General features: G+C 38.9%; 1 protein-coding gene across 1 annotated transcript in view; it reads right to left on the reverse strand.

The window, feature by feature from the left end:
- The window catches only part of CCDC102B (coiled-coil domain containing 102B), a 162371-nt gene that overhangs the window by 13564 nt on the left and 131388 nt on the right, over nucleotides 1–17419 (reverse strand). The gene's annotated exons all lie outside the window — the stretch shown is intronic.

Raw genomic sequence — 17419 nt, forward strand, 5'->3', positions numbered from 1 at the left:
ACAAGTTTCCAGGACCTCTACAAAGTGCATTATTGCTTATAAATCCCAGCAGTTGGTCATACATAATTTTCTAATTAGCATACCTCTTTCATACTACTTTCCACATTCTCACTTTTCTGTTGTGTCTCTTTGTTGCAAATGCATCAATTAATTTAGGAATTACTCTGAATTCACATACTTTGCAACAAAAGACAAGCTTTCCGGTAGTTTGGTTCTTGGTAGAAGTATTAATTTTTCATCTAGCTCTCAAACACAAAAGTTTTTGTGTTTCTGAATAATTCCAATGTGTCTATTTAAAACTACAATCCAATAAAAAATATACATTTGTATTTACTAATTGGCTTCTTAAATGAACTATCATGTCACCAAAAACTCATTTGTATCAAGTAAAAAATTTGGCTTAAATTTTCAAAATTTTTACTTCAAAAACTAAATATTGATCAGCCAGTTTCCTCATATTTAGGCCAGGATTGCAAACACAGAAGTTTTACTGAAAAGTAATTTTACTACAGCTACTGCTGTGATGGGATGATATTATACCTTGATGAATTTTCCCAGATTGGATTGCATGAGACTTGTTGTAGAATATTAATTGGTAATCGTGGTCACTACAGATCTGTGATGATACTTCAAACATATTTAATGGGCTTTTTTTGATGCTATATCTTTAAACATACCTCCAGTGTGGGCAAGCAGACAAAATCAATTATTTAAAAGTCTCTCAGAAGCTTCTTTCAAGAAAAATGAGTAACATATACTAATATTTTTTGCAAGTAACAGTAAATGCAAATCACAGCAGGAGGCTTTCAAGTATGGAGCTGATGGATGATAAACATGTTACCCTAAAAAAAGTGTATGCAATGTAAGCCTTAACTTTTTGGAAATACTGTTGAAAGAAGCTATCTCATAAAAATGCTTCACATTGCTATCTGAAAACTAGAAGAAAGTGACTCTTCTGGTCTCTAGAATAAAATATAAGTGAAATATGTACTAGGAAGTGATAAGCACATCTAAAAGATTTAATTAAAGCTCTCAGGAATAAAGAGCTACTGACACAGAAACTGTCATGACAAATTATCTGTTGAAGAATCTTTAAGAACCGGAAAATACACAGCTGACTACAGAAAAAGTTTTAAAACCCTTACTGAAGACAATTAGCTAATCTGGGCCACAGTACACACTTATAATGCTTAGTATGAGGTCATTCACTTACTCTGATGCATTCAGAAAAGTTAAAATTCAAAATGATTTGTAAAAAGAAGCATCTTTCTTTTATAACATATGCAACCAGTGTGGATCTTTAAAATCTTTTCTGTAAAATTACATTTCCAGATTATATTTAGTTTTAGCAGTAAAGCTCTTGGCTGATTAATTACCAAGCTAGTAATTCTATTAATCATTCTACAAATGGTGTTTGTGTTTAGTGACAGAACAATTTCAGGAAAGATCAATGACTTACTTTAAGAACAATCATGGTGATACTCCATCTTTTTTTGAATCCTATATTTAACAAAATCATCCACTACTTCAGGTTGGCTTTCAGAATAATACACTGGTTTTGTCTACTTTATGTAATAATCATTGAATGAATGCAATCCCATTGAAAAAATGGGTTATTACCATCAATAAGAAGCTTAAGAAAAAAAAAATCACATATTGAATCTAATTGTTGCCTCAAAAGATGTTAGTGATTTTACCAAATACTTGCTCCGCTAGTGACCTAATCACTTCTAAATAAAGTGAATTAGAAAAGATGCATCTCATTCATGGAATCATATGTCAGGTTTTTTGTTTTGGATCACCTACAGAATAACGTCAAAATACCTGGGTTTACTGGGGTGGATATTTAGTTCAGATACAAAATGCAAAAAAAGATAATGTGAAGAATAAGTAGATAATAATATATATAAAGTTGATATTGGAGATAATCAGCATAGCATAAAATATCCTCGTATATTGAACTCATCTAAACCCATAAGAAGCAACGTGGGTGATGCTGTGGGCACTACTACATCAGTCACAACGAAAAAAACCTGGACTTGGATTATTGGATTACTGAATCTTTTTTTTTCTAATACAGAGAGTTACTTCTATGCTGACATTAAATCACTAGCATGAACAGTTTAGCAACTTTTGAGGCTTTAAAGAAACCAAGGAAAACTTCATATAAGAAGGGCTAAGTGCAGAGAAGCAGGCTATAATTTCAACAGATCACTGATTGAAGACTATCGTTTGGCTTTCCAATTTTATTAAATTGGAGGGCAATACAATTATAGTGTTCTATGCAGCTCGAAGAGTATGGCAACTCTGTTATGTTCTTCTAAATGTTCATAAATAATCCATCCACCATCTCTTTACTTTTGCTTCTGTGTAGGTTCTATTAAACATCATAAAACTAAAAATTGGTGGTAAGGAGACTTTTTTTTAGAGTTTGTATGCATGCAAACAACACAGCAATGTCTTATGATATGCCTGCTCAAAATCAGCATGCATTTTTAAATTTTTGAAGCAGTATAAAAAAAACCCAACATTCTTCACAAGTGTATTTCTCATTTTCAAAGAGCTATGGGTGAAACTATTCAAAAAGAATGGCAACTTAGCGCAGACACTTTCTAATTAAATAAAAAGAATATAAAAAGAAGCTAAAAATAAACAAAATTTATAATTTCTTTTCCTTAGTTGATTTCTTAATTGAATTAAGGACCTGAGGAAATGTATTTTTCCATCTGAATCTGACAGATAATTACTCATAAACTCTATGAATGAAAACAAGTTATTCAAGGTCTTAATAAATATGTCATGAGATAAATTCATTGCTGATGTCAATTTAGAAAACATTCACGTTTGAGAATGAAGGATAAAGAAAATATAATACATTTAAATATTAATTCAGATTTTCTGGAAGACCGATTCTAAAGCTATAGAGAAACAGTATTAGTATTTCCTTATTTTTCGGAAGTTAATAATGCCAGGATACTGTACAGTTTCTCCTTTGCCTGGGATTTTTTATCTGTTAGAACAAGTACTCCAGACCTCGTCTTTACAAAACTGCTATATATCAATGTTCATTTCCAAAGACCTACTGATTCACAGTTCTTTGAATTGTCACCTCCACTATGATAAATCAATACATATATCCATCAAAAAATAAAATAAAATAAAATAAAATAAAATAAAATAAAATAAACCACATTAGAATAAAATATTAAATATCCTTTCAAGGTACCTAATATCCCTTCTGCAGTGGCAACAGCATCAAATGCAATTCTTCACACTGTTTTGCTAAAGGGAAAAAAATCCTTTTTTAGAGCCAACTTTCAAATAATCTTTCCATTTTGAATTCAAAAAAAGCATAAACCTTTAGTAACTTTGCTGAAGTTATAATGTATTAATTTTTGGCCATAATTTACTACTCCTGCAGGAGAGAATACTGTAGAATGCACACCAATCAGCTTTTATTTCTTTTGGGCTTTGTCAGTTCCAAATCTCAGGTATCTAGCTTCGCATTATTGCAACCTTCAACTTTTGTTATTCCATGAATAGTAGGATCTGCTTAAATATATTTTTATTTTTAGCAGAAAGAGTTATTTAAATTATTATTTCAATACTCATTCTATAGATTTGTTGCTTAATGCTGTTGGTAAACTAATCAACTATATATTTTTAATTAAGCTTTTTTAATTCTCCAGTGTGTGTAAATATCTAAAGATATGACGAAATTCTCATTAAAGGCTTTTATCCAATAAACACAAAACATGGAAAAGAAAGCAATCTCAGACTAATTAATATCTAAATATTGGCTGAACATCAATGTTTGATGGCTGTTAGGGAAGGCAAGTTTTCAGTGAGAGAAGGTTAAACTAGATCAAATAACACTACTGCCCCTGCAAGCATTTGAACAATCCGCTTTTCATATAGTCTGAAACCTGGAACCTTATTCACAGATACCAAATTTAATTTCAAGAAATGAAAATTTTACACATTCTTTTCAAACAATTCTTCCATGAACTAACTCTTCCAACAAAGAACTGAATTACAATGGATAGCTGATTTGTAAGATCAGGCTTGAGGTTAAGATGTCCCTTAACACAGACAAAACATTTAGTTCTTTCAATCCTATATAACAAAAAGTTACTTTTCTTCAGTAAAGATGGAGACATTGATCAGTTTAATCAGATCAGTCATTCTGAAAAGTTAAGTCCGCCTTCTCCTCCTCCCTTGCTCTTGGAAGACATACTTTACTGGCAAAACGACAGAGAAAGAACTTGTCTCCACAGCCATTTTGGGTAAAGGGAAGTGATACAGAACTTCAGATTTTATCCTCCCCTCAGCACAGGGAAAAAATTAAAAACTCAAATGGTGAAGGAAATGTATTATGGAAAAGTAAGACTTACGGCTAGGCTGTCCTATTGTCTATTGATACAAAATCTATAGAAGTGTCTGGTTGCAAAATCAAACATCTCAAAGGCTAGAAATTACAGAATTGAGATCCCCAACATTTTGGTGCACCCTTCTGTTTTACTTATAATACAGTCTTGCATGCATGGTTGAGGACTGTTTCCCTATTCCCACCTGCCCTGTTAATCACCCTTCCTGCTCCTACTCTCCCTCTGTCCCATCTCCTCCTACTATCTGGTTCTTTTTTTTTTCCTCCTTGCTATTTTGCCTCTGCCCCCAGTTCCTCCATTCTGCACCATCTCAGGCCCTGATGCCCTTTGCCGGTCTCAGCCATGCCGCTCTTCCTCAGGGTGTGGATGCCAGAGGGGGAGTGTTGCAAACATGGAACAGAACCTGCCCCAAAACACTGCCACTTCCAGATGTCCTCTGCAACAGGAAGGAGCAGTTGTAGTGAATATTGTATTACCTTGCCCATCAGGGCTGACGCACTCCAAGTACACAGAGAAGCTATGAAGCGTTTTGCTGCAAAACTCTAACCAGTCTCCAGTGAATGTGGGAAATTGATCTCTACAGGCTTCATCAGAATTTCAAGTTTTCATGGGTAAGGCAAAAGGCATATACCTGACAGCAGAATAATCAATCTGCCCAATTTAAAGTCCCTACTCCAAAGCTCTATGAATAAAATAGTTTGAACTTAAGAATTATTTTAACATAAGGAAATCTGCATTTTCCTGGAAGCTGCAAAACCCTTATAGAAGCTTTATATAACTGTATACACACACAGAGGCACATACACACATAACTTCAGGCCATCCAGGACAATGTAATGCTTTACAATAGAAGTTTGCCAAACTTATAAGCAAATGACAAAGGGTTTTAATTGTCACTATTATTATAATATCCAGTTACAATGATTACTATATGCATTAGCTGTTTTTTAAGCAAATAAATATAAAAATAATGGTTTTTTTCTGTATACAAACAACCATAGGCGATTTTGAAAATAAAAGATTCTATATTGTAAGAGTCTGACCCATCCAATGTTCTGAATATCAAGATTGGTCCCTCCTGTTTTCTATGAGCTGTTCAAGCATGCTACCCTGCTGGAGCAGAGCTTTTCAACATTTATGGGTACACTTTTACTGATGTCCGCAGGGGAGTTGTGAAATTCTCTTTGTTACCAGGAGGTTCTTTTCTAATCTTCTAAACACAGAAATAAAACTGTACTCATTGCACAGCTGTATTTTTCATTAATTTCAGAGGGCTGCAGGTTTCTCAATAGCCTCCATGGCCTCCTCTGGCTTAAAGTCTAAAGTGATTACAGAAGCTAAAATCTTGGCATTCTTCCCTTGTAACCTGCAGGAGAGGAGGGCGTGAAGGTATGACATCCTTTCCAGTGTACAGTAAAATCCGCACTTACATGGTCACTAGTGAAATTAGAATAGGAAGAACTGAAACAATGGCAATGTTGATTCATGGGTTTCAAAAGAGATGAATTGATTTTGAAGGGGAAAGCCCAACATTTTCCTGTTGAGCCACTTTGAAAAGCAAATACACATTATATTATATTCTGAAATGCAGTCTTTGAAAAAACACATCTATACTTTGTATTGTATTATAACATACATTTGTGTACCTTTCTAATTCATTTGGGGACCTTTTAGTTTGTTTTCCATCTTTTCAGTCATTGTCTAATATCTGTAAGTAAATGGGAAATACACTAGATTAATAGCTTGTGAAAAGGAATTTCAAAGGACAAACGAGTCAAGAGTTTGAAGTTCAAAACAGATGAGACTGAAAAATGTGCTAATACAAGATCTGCAGTAGTGTTTTTTCAACTAGCTGTTGAACTCCTACTCCGAATCAAAGACCAGCTCACTAAAAATGACATGTATTTGAGGAAGAACAGTGGGTGTCACAAATGGTACGGAAGAAAGAGTGTAGAATGGTTTGGTTTTCCTTTTTGCCTAAGTTTTATTTGGTAGTAATTATGCTATTGCAGCAATTTACATGAGTAAAACTCATAGAGTAGGTATGAGTTTAATCTCTTTTTTTAAGCCACAGAATAAAGTATAGCAATAGTACTAGAGGAAAACATATAAAGCTGGAGTTATCGGAGTCTTTGTTCCAGAAAAATTATATGGGTTTTTCTTCTGCTATTTTGAGGTTTATTATACAATTACTAATTTTTTTGAAAGGCCTAAGTTTATAGAAATCAGGGTAGCCAGAGCATTATGCAGAAAAGTATTGACAGCTCTCTGTGCTGCCTCTACACAGTCAGCCTTCACTTTCACGTTAGTAAAAAGTAAACATATGGGTTGCACTATAACAACATGGCCTAAGAAACTAATTTCACTGTTGAAGACTTAATTAAGATACTCAGGAATTATATGTGGGTAACAAGATCCTCGCTGATGTACAATCTAGCATATAACTGTTTATAAATGTTGATTGCAGCTCATGGTGCTTGTAGTAACTACTGAATTTAACAAAAACACATACATACTGAATGCCAACACTTTGTATTTATTAAATGCATTTTGGAGATCTGTTGTTAATAACAATGAGACATATGTAATTTTATATTTTTCTAAAAATTATACAATTTATAGAATTTTATATTCTAGTAAAATTACATCTCACCATATTAGTTATTTGCCATTATTTTTATATATAGATATATATTAAAAATGTAAAATAATTTAACCCCTATATTAAAATGCTATCTCTCAGCTTTAACTCCAGCACTGTGTCTATAGAAGTTATTATCAAATAGTACGGATTTTACTCTGTTTCAGTTGATTTATCCAAAAGTAAATTATAATCAATTAAAAGAGGAAGAGTCTTACTACTAGGGACAGCGGGGTCTATACCCACCGTTAACTCTGTAACCTGATGACTCTTTCTCAGACTTATTTCCTTTTTGGACTGAACGTACTAGTACTAAGCCTGGCACCACCACACACCGAAAGAGGAAGCACACGCTAGCACACACAGGATACTGTGCCAGAGCTGTAGCTCTCAGGGTGTGCAAGGTGCGAGAGGGAAGGGGGACCCTCATCAGCTAAAATATTAGAGACAACAATGAGTTAAAAATGAACTAAAAATGAATACACTGAATAAATGCTACAGTTCAAGAAGTCAAATACAAGTTTTAGATCCCCTGAATACTAAACAAACTTAAAAATAACACCTCCTTAGTTATTTCAGGTTTTCACTACAAATGCAGGTGTGACTGAAATACCTGCAAACGTTTTTCTCTATTCAAAGATCATTTTTTAAAATTTAAAAACCTTAATTAAATGCCAGTAATATCCAATATAAACTTAGCATGTAAGTATTTTAAAGAATTTATGAAATGTCTCTTAAATGTTTCAATTTTCTATTATTTAGTATATTTTCCAGCTATGTTTTATCATTCAGTATAAACAGTTTCAATGAAATTGCGTAAATACTGACGTTTTAGATAAAGGCTTTAACAATATTATTTTAAAAACAGAGCACACCAATAGTCTGAAATCTGCATTTGCTTTTAAAATATTTAAATTTATATATATTTTGTTTGTACTTATTTCCCCTGAAAATTAATAGGACCAAACATTACTAAAATTTCCTGTTGATTCAGAAAAGACAAAAAGAAATTAGGAGCCTTCCCCAAAATAGATATATTTATGTGAAGAATCAGGTTATGTGTTTCTAAAAGTTTTTCACCAATCTTGAGAAAGCTGACAGGATCTTCTTGACGGCTCTCCAGGATATTATACGCACACAGGAAAACAAAAAAAACACTGAAGGCTTTTAAATTGAAAATGTTCTATTTTATATTACTACAGTGTTTATATTTTTAGAAAAGTCAATACATCATATAAACAAAATGATCTGCAGTATTAGTATCTTGTCTAACAAGGTGATGTAATCATGTCATTTATTTTCCTCAAAAAAATGGTCTTCTGTTTGAAAGTGCAGCCTTCTTCAGGCACTGCAAGAGCTCTACAAGACGTCTGTGTTGATAGAGCAGGTATATTTTTAATGTGAGGATTCCCCTCACCCTTCAGATAGTATCAACCGTTTTAGAAGAATCTATATGAATTCTACCAAAGGCTGATTGGCAATAATCTACTTGTGCAATAGAAGATATTTAGCATTTGCCTTAATCCTGGATTTAAGAGTCTTATACACCCTTTCCAAATGATTTGTTTACATATGCTGATTCTGTCTTGTTATCCACTCAAATGTCCAATCCCTTTCTAGTCTTGCTAACAAGTTTGAGAAAGTATCTTTTATAATCAGTGGTGCCACAGGGTTAAAATATACTTCCTGATGACTGGAGCCTGACACAACATAGGTTGGTTGTGATAAACATGCTAGGAACTCAATGAAGAGTCTTATGTATGGTTGTTTTCCTCTTTGGTTTTACTTTGCTATGAAAATGTTATAGTAAGCAATTTTTACATTCCTAATATTGGTGTTTTGTTTCTAAGAAGTTTCTCCTTGTTCTTGGACTTATTATTTTGCTCCTCATTCATTTTATCCTCTGTTGAACAGGTTCATTAACACTGGAATACTTATGTTCAGTCTGATTGACTATAAGGTAACCAAGGCTAAGAAAGGGATCAAATGCTGACCATGGAGAACAACTTCCTTTTTAGTCCATAATGTCTGAGACAATAATTAATACAGAGAAAAGTTTTGGATAAGTGGAATAGAGGGATAGTAGTCAATACAAACCCTGTAGCAAATTACTGTGGCAAACTACAAAATATCAGAAGCAGTGTGTGAGTTTGGCTTTTCCACTTACAAAATTAAGAAAACTCATTTTCCCTCACATAGTTTCTTTACTTTTGCCTGTGATGGGAGGAAGAATGGATTATTCTCTTAGTTTGTCTTCAGGTTAGACTTTTGGAGAGGGTGTGGACATTCTTTTGCTGCCATAGATGACACCAGTCTGCCTGTAGATTAAATAAAAGACCAAAAGACCCCATACTACAGAAGGGAAAATACTGGAGGAGGTATAAGAAAGTTTGGAATACTAGTTATATTCACAAGTCTATTTGAACTGGTTTTGTCCTAATAAATGGAACCCATTTAGTCTTGAAACAAAAAGTTTTTATGCTATTGCACTGTAAGTGGGACATGAAGCTTGGAGTCAGTGGTCACTCTAGGGAAAGCCACCGCAAAGAAGAAAGAATAATTAAAAAAAAGGTGTAAGAAACACTGTGAGGGCACCATGGAGGCCCTCAGAATGCTATCAAAGACATATTTCCGAACCAAGAAGAAAGTTTGAACAACACAAGGTAGTGGAACAAAAGATAAGTTAATGTAATCCTTAACATAGGTTAAGAGTTAACATAGGTTAAATCCCACTTAACATAGGCTAAGAGGGACTAGTTGAGAGGATGAGGAACGAGGGCAAAGTGGACAAAGCTTTTTTGTGCTCCCACTAGGAACAGGAAGAAAACAATAAATAAGACTGGTTGTCAAGGTTTATTCTCACCACCTAGAAGCAATAATGGTGTCAACAAGGTCACATAGAATCATAGAATATCTCAAGTTGGAAGCTACCCATAAGTATCATGGAGTCCAACTCCCTGCTCCTCACAAGACTACCTAAAAATAAACCACATGACTAAGAGAGTCATTCAGATGCTCCTTGAACTCTGACAGACTTGCTGCTGTGACCACTTCCCTGAGGAGCCTGTTCCAGTGTCTGACCAGCCTCTCAGTGAAGAACCTTTTCCTAATGTCCAGTCTGAACTTCCCCTGACACAGCTTCATTCCATTTCCTTGCGTCCTGTCACTGGTCACCAGAGAGAGGAGATCAGTACCCCCCTCTCCACTGCCCACCCCTCAGCCTTCTTTTCTCCAAGCTGAAGAAGCCAAGTGACCTCAGCTGCTCCTGATAAACCTTGCCCTCAAGAACTTTTAGATCATAACAGGCAAGACATACTCCTGTGGGGAAGGCTATTAAATGCATGTGTTGGAAAGCTGAGAGATCTGGCATACAAACATCACAGAATCACAGAATCACAGAATTTTAGGGATTGGAAGGGACCTCGAAAGATCATCTAGTCCAATCCCCCTGCCGGAGCAGGATTGCCTAGATCATATCACACAGAAATGCGTCCAGGCGGGTTTTGAATGTCTCCAGAGAAGGAGACTCCACAACCTCTCTGGGCAGCCTGTTCCAGTGTTCAGTCACCCTCACCGTAAAGAAGTTTTTCCTCATATTTATGTGGAACCTCCTGTGTTCCAGCTTGCACCCATTGCCCCTTGTCCTGTCAAGGGATGTCACTGAGAAGAGCCTGGCTCCACCCTCATGACACTTGCCCTTTACATATTTATAAACATTAATGAGGTCACCCCTCAGTCTCCTCTTCTCTAAGCTAAAGAGACCCAGCTCCCTCAGCCTCTCCTCATAAGGGAGATGTTCCACTCCCTTAATCATCTTCGTGGCTCTGCGCTGGACTCTCTCTAGCAGTTCCCTGTCCTTCTTGAACTGAGGGGCCCAGAACTGGACACAATATTCCAGATGTGGCCTCACCAGGGCAGAGTAGAGGGGGAGGAGAACCTCTCTTGACCTGCTAACCACACCCCTTCTAATACACCCCAGGATGCCATTGGCCTTCTTGGCCACAAGGGCACACTGCTGCCTCATGGTCATCCTGTTGTCCACTAGGACCCCCAGGTCCCTTTCCGCTATGCTGCTCTCCAACAGGTCTGTCCCCAACTTGTACTCATACCTGGGGTTGTTCTTGCCCAGATGCAGGACTCTACACTTGCCCTTGTTATATTTCATTAAATTTCTCCCCGTCCAACTCTCCAGCCTGTCCAGGTCTCTCTGAATGGCTGCACAGCCTTCCGGTGTGTCAGCCACTCCTCCCAGTTTGGTGTCATCAGCGAACTTGCTGACAGTGCACTCTATTCCCTCATCCAAGTCATTAATGAATATATTGACTAGAACTGGTCCCAGTACTGACCCTTGAGGGACTCCGCTAGACACAGGCCTCCAACTGGACTCTGTCCCATTGACCACCACTCTCTGGCTTCTTTCCTTCAGCCAGTTCACAATCCACCTCACTACCCGATCATCCAGACCACACTTCCCCAGTTTAGCTGCAAGGATGCTGTGGGAGACCGTGTCAAACGCTTTACTGAAATCGAGATGGACCACATCCACAGCTTTACCATCATCTATCCACCGGGTTATGTCCTCATAAAAGGCTATCAAGTTGGTTGAGCATGACTTCCCGTTGGTGAAGCCATGCTGAGTGCCCCTAATGATCCCCCTATCCTTGATGTGCCTAGAGACAGCACCAAGAACAAGTTGTTCCATCACCTTTCCAGGGATGGAGGTGAGGCTGACTGGTCTATAGTTACCCGGGTCCTCCTTCTTGCCCTTTTTGAAGACTGGAGTGACATTCGCTTTCCTCCAGTCCTCAGGCACCTCTCCCGTTGCCCACAACTTAGCGAAGATGATGGAGAGTGGCCTAGCAATGACTTCCGCCAGCTCCCTCAGCACCCGCGGATGCATCCCATCAGGGCCCATGGATTTATGGATGTCCAGGTTGCTTAATTGGTCCCTGACCCAGCCCTCATCTACCAAGACAGATTCCTCCTCTATCCTGACTTCTTCTGGGGCCTCAGGGGTCCGGGGCTCCTCAGGACAGCCTCCAGCAGTATAGACAGAGGCAAAGAAGGCGTTCAGTAACTCCACCTTCTTTTTATCCTCTGTCTCCAGGGCCCCCACCTCATTCAGCAGTGGGCCTACATTGCCTCTAGTGTTGGCTTTACCTGCAATGTATTTGAAGAAGCCCTTTCTGTTGTCCTTGACCTCTCTTGCAAGGTTTAATTCCAAGGAGGCCTTAGCTTTCCTAGTTGCCTCCCTACATCCTCTGACAACAGACTTCTATTCCTCCCAAGTGGCCAGCCCCTCCTTCCATGATCTGTACACCCTCTTCTTCCACTTGAGTTTGCCCAGCAGTTCCCTGTTTAACCATGCAGGTCTCCTGCTACCCTTCCTTGACTTCCTACCTGCTGGGATGCTCTGATCTTGAGCTCAGAAGAAGCAGTCCTTGAATGCTAACCAACTCTCTTGGGCCCCCTTACCTTCTAGTACCCTGTCCCGTGGGATTTCCCCTAGCAATTGCTTGAAAAGGCCAAAGTTGGCCCTCCTGAAGTCCAGGGTTGTGATTCTGCTAGCTATTCTGTTCCTGCCACATGAGATCCTGAACTCTACCATCTCATGGTCACTACAACCAAGGCTGCCCTCAACCTTCACCGCTTCAACCAGACCCTCCTTGTTAGTGAGGATAAGATCCAGCAGCGCTCCTCTCCTAGTTGGCTCATCCACCATTTGCATCAGAAAGTTATCATCAATGCACTGGAGGAACCTCCTGGACTGAGGATGGCTGGCTGAGTAGGCCTCCCAGCAAATATCAGGGTAGTTGAAATCCCCCATGACAACCAGGTCCTGTAATTGCGAGACTGCTCTCAGCTGCCTGTAGAAGGCCTCATCACCCTCCTCATCCTGATCCGGTGGCCTGTAATAGACACCCACAACAGTATCACCCCTGCCAGCCTGCCCCTTAATTTGCACCCACAAACTCTCAACTCGCTCCTGATCCGCCCCTGGACAGAACTCAATACATTCTAGTTGCTCACTCACATAAAGAGCAACTCCACCACCTCTCCTTAGTGGCCTGTCTTTCCTGAACAGGACATAGCCATCCATGACCACATTCCAGTCATGCGAGGTGTCCCACCAAGTCTCTGTAATTGCCACTAGATCATAGCCCCCCGACCGAACACGGATTTCTAACTCCTCCTGTTTATTCCCCATGCTGCGTGCATTGGTGTACAGGCATTTCAGGGAGGGAGCTGAGCACACCGATTTCACCCCAGGGGGATGGGAGGCCTCCTGGTCTACCTCAACACTAGAGCGTTGCCCCAGTGGTGCAAGCCCAGCTACTACCCCATCCCCTTTCGAATCTAGTTTAAAGCTCTCCGAATGAGCCCTGCTAATTCCTGTCCCAGATCCCTTTTGCCCTTACAACATAAACCTTTCCCATGTATTACAGTCACGCCTGGTGTCTTATAAAACCAGCCATTATCAAAGTACCCATAGCCCTGCCTGTAGCACCAGTCTCGTAGCCAGGCATTTATAGAGAGAATTCTACTATTCCATCCCACGTCATCACCTGAAAATGGAAGGAGGGAAGAGAAAACAACTTGTGCCCCAGACTCTTTCACCAACCGTCCTAGGGCCTTGTAGTCTTTCTTCATCCCCCTCAGACTACGGGATGCAGCTTCTTCCCCACCTGTCTGGAAGATCAGCAGGGGGTAGTAGTCTGTGGCCTTCACCAGGTTGGGGAGTTGCCTGGTGATATCCCTGATTCGGTCTCCAGGCAGGCTGCAGACCTCCCTGTGATGGGGGTCAGCTCTGCATATTGGGCCCTCAGTTCCCTTTAGGAAGGAGTCTCCAACCTCTTCTCTTCTTCCTTGTGGAGGAGGTAGCTATACGCCTGTCAGGTTTTTCTGACTGTGGTGGGACCTCTGATATAGGTTGCCTCTCCACCACATCCCCATTGGACCGGCTGTATTCCACTAGGGCTTCATATCTATTGCTCAGAGGCACCTGTGGAGGCAAGGTAGGCAAGGAGGGCACTCGCCTTTTGCCACGGCCATAGACTTGCCTCCACTCACTCCTCCCCTCTAGGTTATTGTTTTCCACCTGAGAGGGGCAGAGTACAGGGGTCCCTCGATCCTGGGAGCTCTCCGGCAGGTGCTCCCATTTTTGTTGCAGGGAGGGCAGAGCCTGGCTCCACCAGTCTATCTCCATTTCAGCCTCCCGAATGCTCCTAAGCCTTTCTACTTCAGCTTGAAGCCTTTCAACCTGGCTTTGCAGCTGTGCCGCTCGGCTGAGCAGATCATCTACCTGCTCACAGCACACACAGCCCCCTGTCACCACAGAGACGCTGTAGCATTCCCTGCAGCCTGCAACCTGCACCATCGCCTCCTTCCGTGGGAGCTCTGTCTGGGTTCCCACATCCATTTTGATCTTCTTCCACCGGGTGGAGACCATTGTTCTTTCACTGAGCTGGGAAATACCTGTTGGTGACACCCCTGGTTCACAGCTCCTTGGCGCCTTCACAGCTTGGCTGGTTCACAGCTCCTTGGCACCTTCCTCGCCTTGTGAACTGGGAGGGAGTCAACGCCCTCCCCAACGAGCTGCAAACGGCTGTGGCCTCCCCCGCCCTGGGACACACCCAGTCACTGCTGACTCACCCTCTCCTCTCTGGGCAGGGACTAGTCCCTGTCCTCCAGGAGGCTCTTTATCACCCGATCAACAGGGGGTGGTGTTACGCCCCCCCCTCCTGATTCGTTACCAGGAACTTCCGGGTCCAGGGGGAAGCAGCTCGGGGCTGCTGCTCGGGGGGCCCAAAGTATGAAAACCGCCCGGTACAGCCCGATCTCGCCTCGCCCCGCACTGACCTCAGTCGCTGCCGCTGCCGCTGTACCTTTGCTTCTGGATCTGGGAGGCCCAACCTGTGACCCAAGTGAGCAGGATGAGATTTTATGGAGAGCAAAACTGTTCATGCTCTAGAGATTATCTAGACCACAAGTAATCAGGTAAAAAATTAGCTGTGAGGGAAAGATGGAATTATGTTTACAATAAAGTAAACATTAATTCAAAATATAGGAAGTGCCATTAAAAAAATAATAATAGAACAATATTTGAGAAGCCAAACTTCAACTGTGTAAGGAACTCAGATTTGCAAAGACTGAATGACAACAGAAGACAACACTTTATTTTGTATAATACTCAGGAAGTGTCCAATGATGCTTCTTTCTGTCCTCCTGGTCTCTAGAAATGTATGGATCAGACTACAATAATATAATGGAGTCAAAGAATGAGGGTAAGAAAAGGCTTTAATATGCTGTATTAGTCCCTTTTGTACTTTGCTCTTTCAACAATCAATTTGTGCAATGAAACCTTGACCTGGTGGAAAGGTCCTACATGAAACACAAAGCTCATGTATCTTGTAATAACACATTTAGTAAAGGAATATGTAAGAAAGGGTTATTCATAAAGCTCTAACATGTTAACAGTGGTATTGTATGATCACATTTATTATGGAAAAATGATAGCAAGTAATAACATTTATGTATGGGATAGTTTATTCTTCATTATTTTCTGCTTCTACTCTTCTCCTCATAGTGACTCAATAACCTGCAATTTTAAATATAAGATGACAAGTTATTTTTCTCAGATAATATGATATGATGGATTTCAATTTACTATAATTACTTAACCTCCAGTGATTTAGTTATATATAGAGCTGTTATATCTTTGTAGAAATAACCAAAATTAATTATGTCTTATTAAGGGTAAGTAGGAGCTTATTTATTAAAGAAATCCTTAATAAAAATTACTCTCTTTTCAGCTGGTTTCTCTCACTTCAGCTACAGTGTTATTGATTTAGAATACAGATACTTAAGGTTTTACCAATATGTTGCCATGCAAGACTTGGAATAGTTCATGTCACAATTAGAGGAATACAAAAATGTTCTGATAATTTGAAGAGAAATATTGTTGGAAAACTACTGACAGTGTGATGGCCAAGAATCATTAACAATCTGGTGCTTATTTTTGAACAGGTGTACAATTTAATTATCAAAGCCAATGGGCAATATTAATGCCAATTTCAGAGAAGAAAAACACTGCTGGAGGTTCTGAGCCAACAAGCGAATAAATATCTCATTTCAGTCAGACAGTCTAGGATAATCAGGGGTAGTCAACAGTGCTATGGAAAATACCACAGGCAGGAAATAAAAATGGTACTTTAATTCTCTGTGGTAAAAATAAGCAGTACTTGTCACACTGACATATTCCTGTCAGAGTATTTTGCCCTTCATTAGCCCCTGAGATAATTCCAGCTCTCATGCAGATTTACAAGGGGCAAGATCTAAATAGATAAGATACACATAAGTACTACATGCTATTATTTGGATTCTTTTCCCTTTTTATTTAATTACCTTAAGTGACAAGCTTCTAAAAGTTTTTACTTAGAATAACTTATCCAAGAAAACAAACATATGAGTCTAGAAGAAGCAATTTCCTTAGCTGCTTAGAAAAAAAACCCTTCTAGATGCTGGAATGAAACAGCTTTTACTTGTAAAATCCATTAATTTTTTGAATATTGTTACGTTGTACAGAAAACCAACTTTAGTTAACATTTTTTAAAAAATTCTAGTAGAAATTATGTTAGTATTCTTGGACATTATTCATGCCAAAAAGAAGTATACCCTTTGTTAATACTAAAAAGTGAATAACCAGTTTAAATTATTTCCTTCTAAAAGGAAGATCTTATTCTAACAGATTCTTCCATCTTAACTTTTTAAGATTCTTTGAAATTTCTAACTTGTTTTATTCATAACATTCGTAACATGTCAAATATTTTTCTACACTTTTTAATAGGTAATTTAAAAAACGTCCTTCCCCTCCAGTCTAGTTTCATATGTCAAAGTCAAACCCATTATTTGTTCACAGAGTGTTTTCACTTACAAAACATTCTTATTCATGTTGATAGCATAGAACTAAATCTTCATCTAATGGGCTTGAAATAAACAGTGTTCCTCAAACTTCCGTTGGTCAAATTTTGCAGTGTTTTATTTTTAAAAGCCTCACTGGTGTTTTGGGAATTAAACAGCATGACATTTGTTCCTTTTGCCAGACCATGATATTTACATGGTCAGGTCAAAATCACAATAAAATTGAACTTAGATTAAAAGAAATCAAATCTGAAATATTTTCTTGGGTATTTCTGCTTAACATAAAATATAAATCCCATGGCATTTATGGGCAAGACAGATAGCACTTATAAGGCATGTGCAAGGTGTAATAAGTTTAAATAACCAACCATTCCAACCAGTCTGTGTAGGTCAATGTTCTGTGGTCTGCATGAGCTTTAAATAAACAGAAGTAACTCAGCTGTGTTAGATACTCTGTGATTTGCAATCT

This window comes from Nyctibius grandis, chromosome 3, assembly GCF_013368605.1.
Source record: "Nyctibius grandis isolate bNycGra1 chromosome 3, bNycGra1.pri, whole genome shotgun sequence".
NCBI classification, from domain to species: Eukaryota; Metazoa; Chordata; class Aves; order Nyctibiiformes; family Nyctibiidae; genus Nyctibius; species Nyctibius grandis.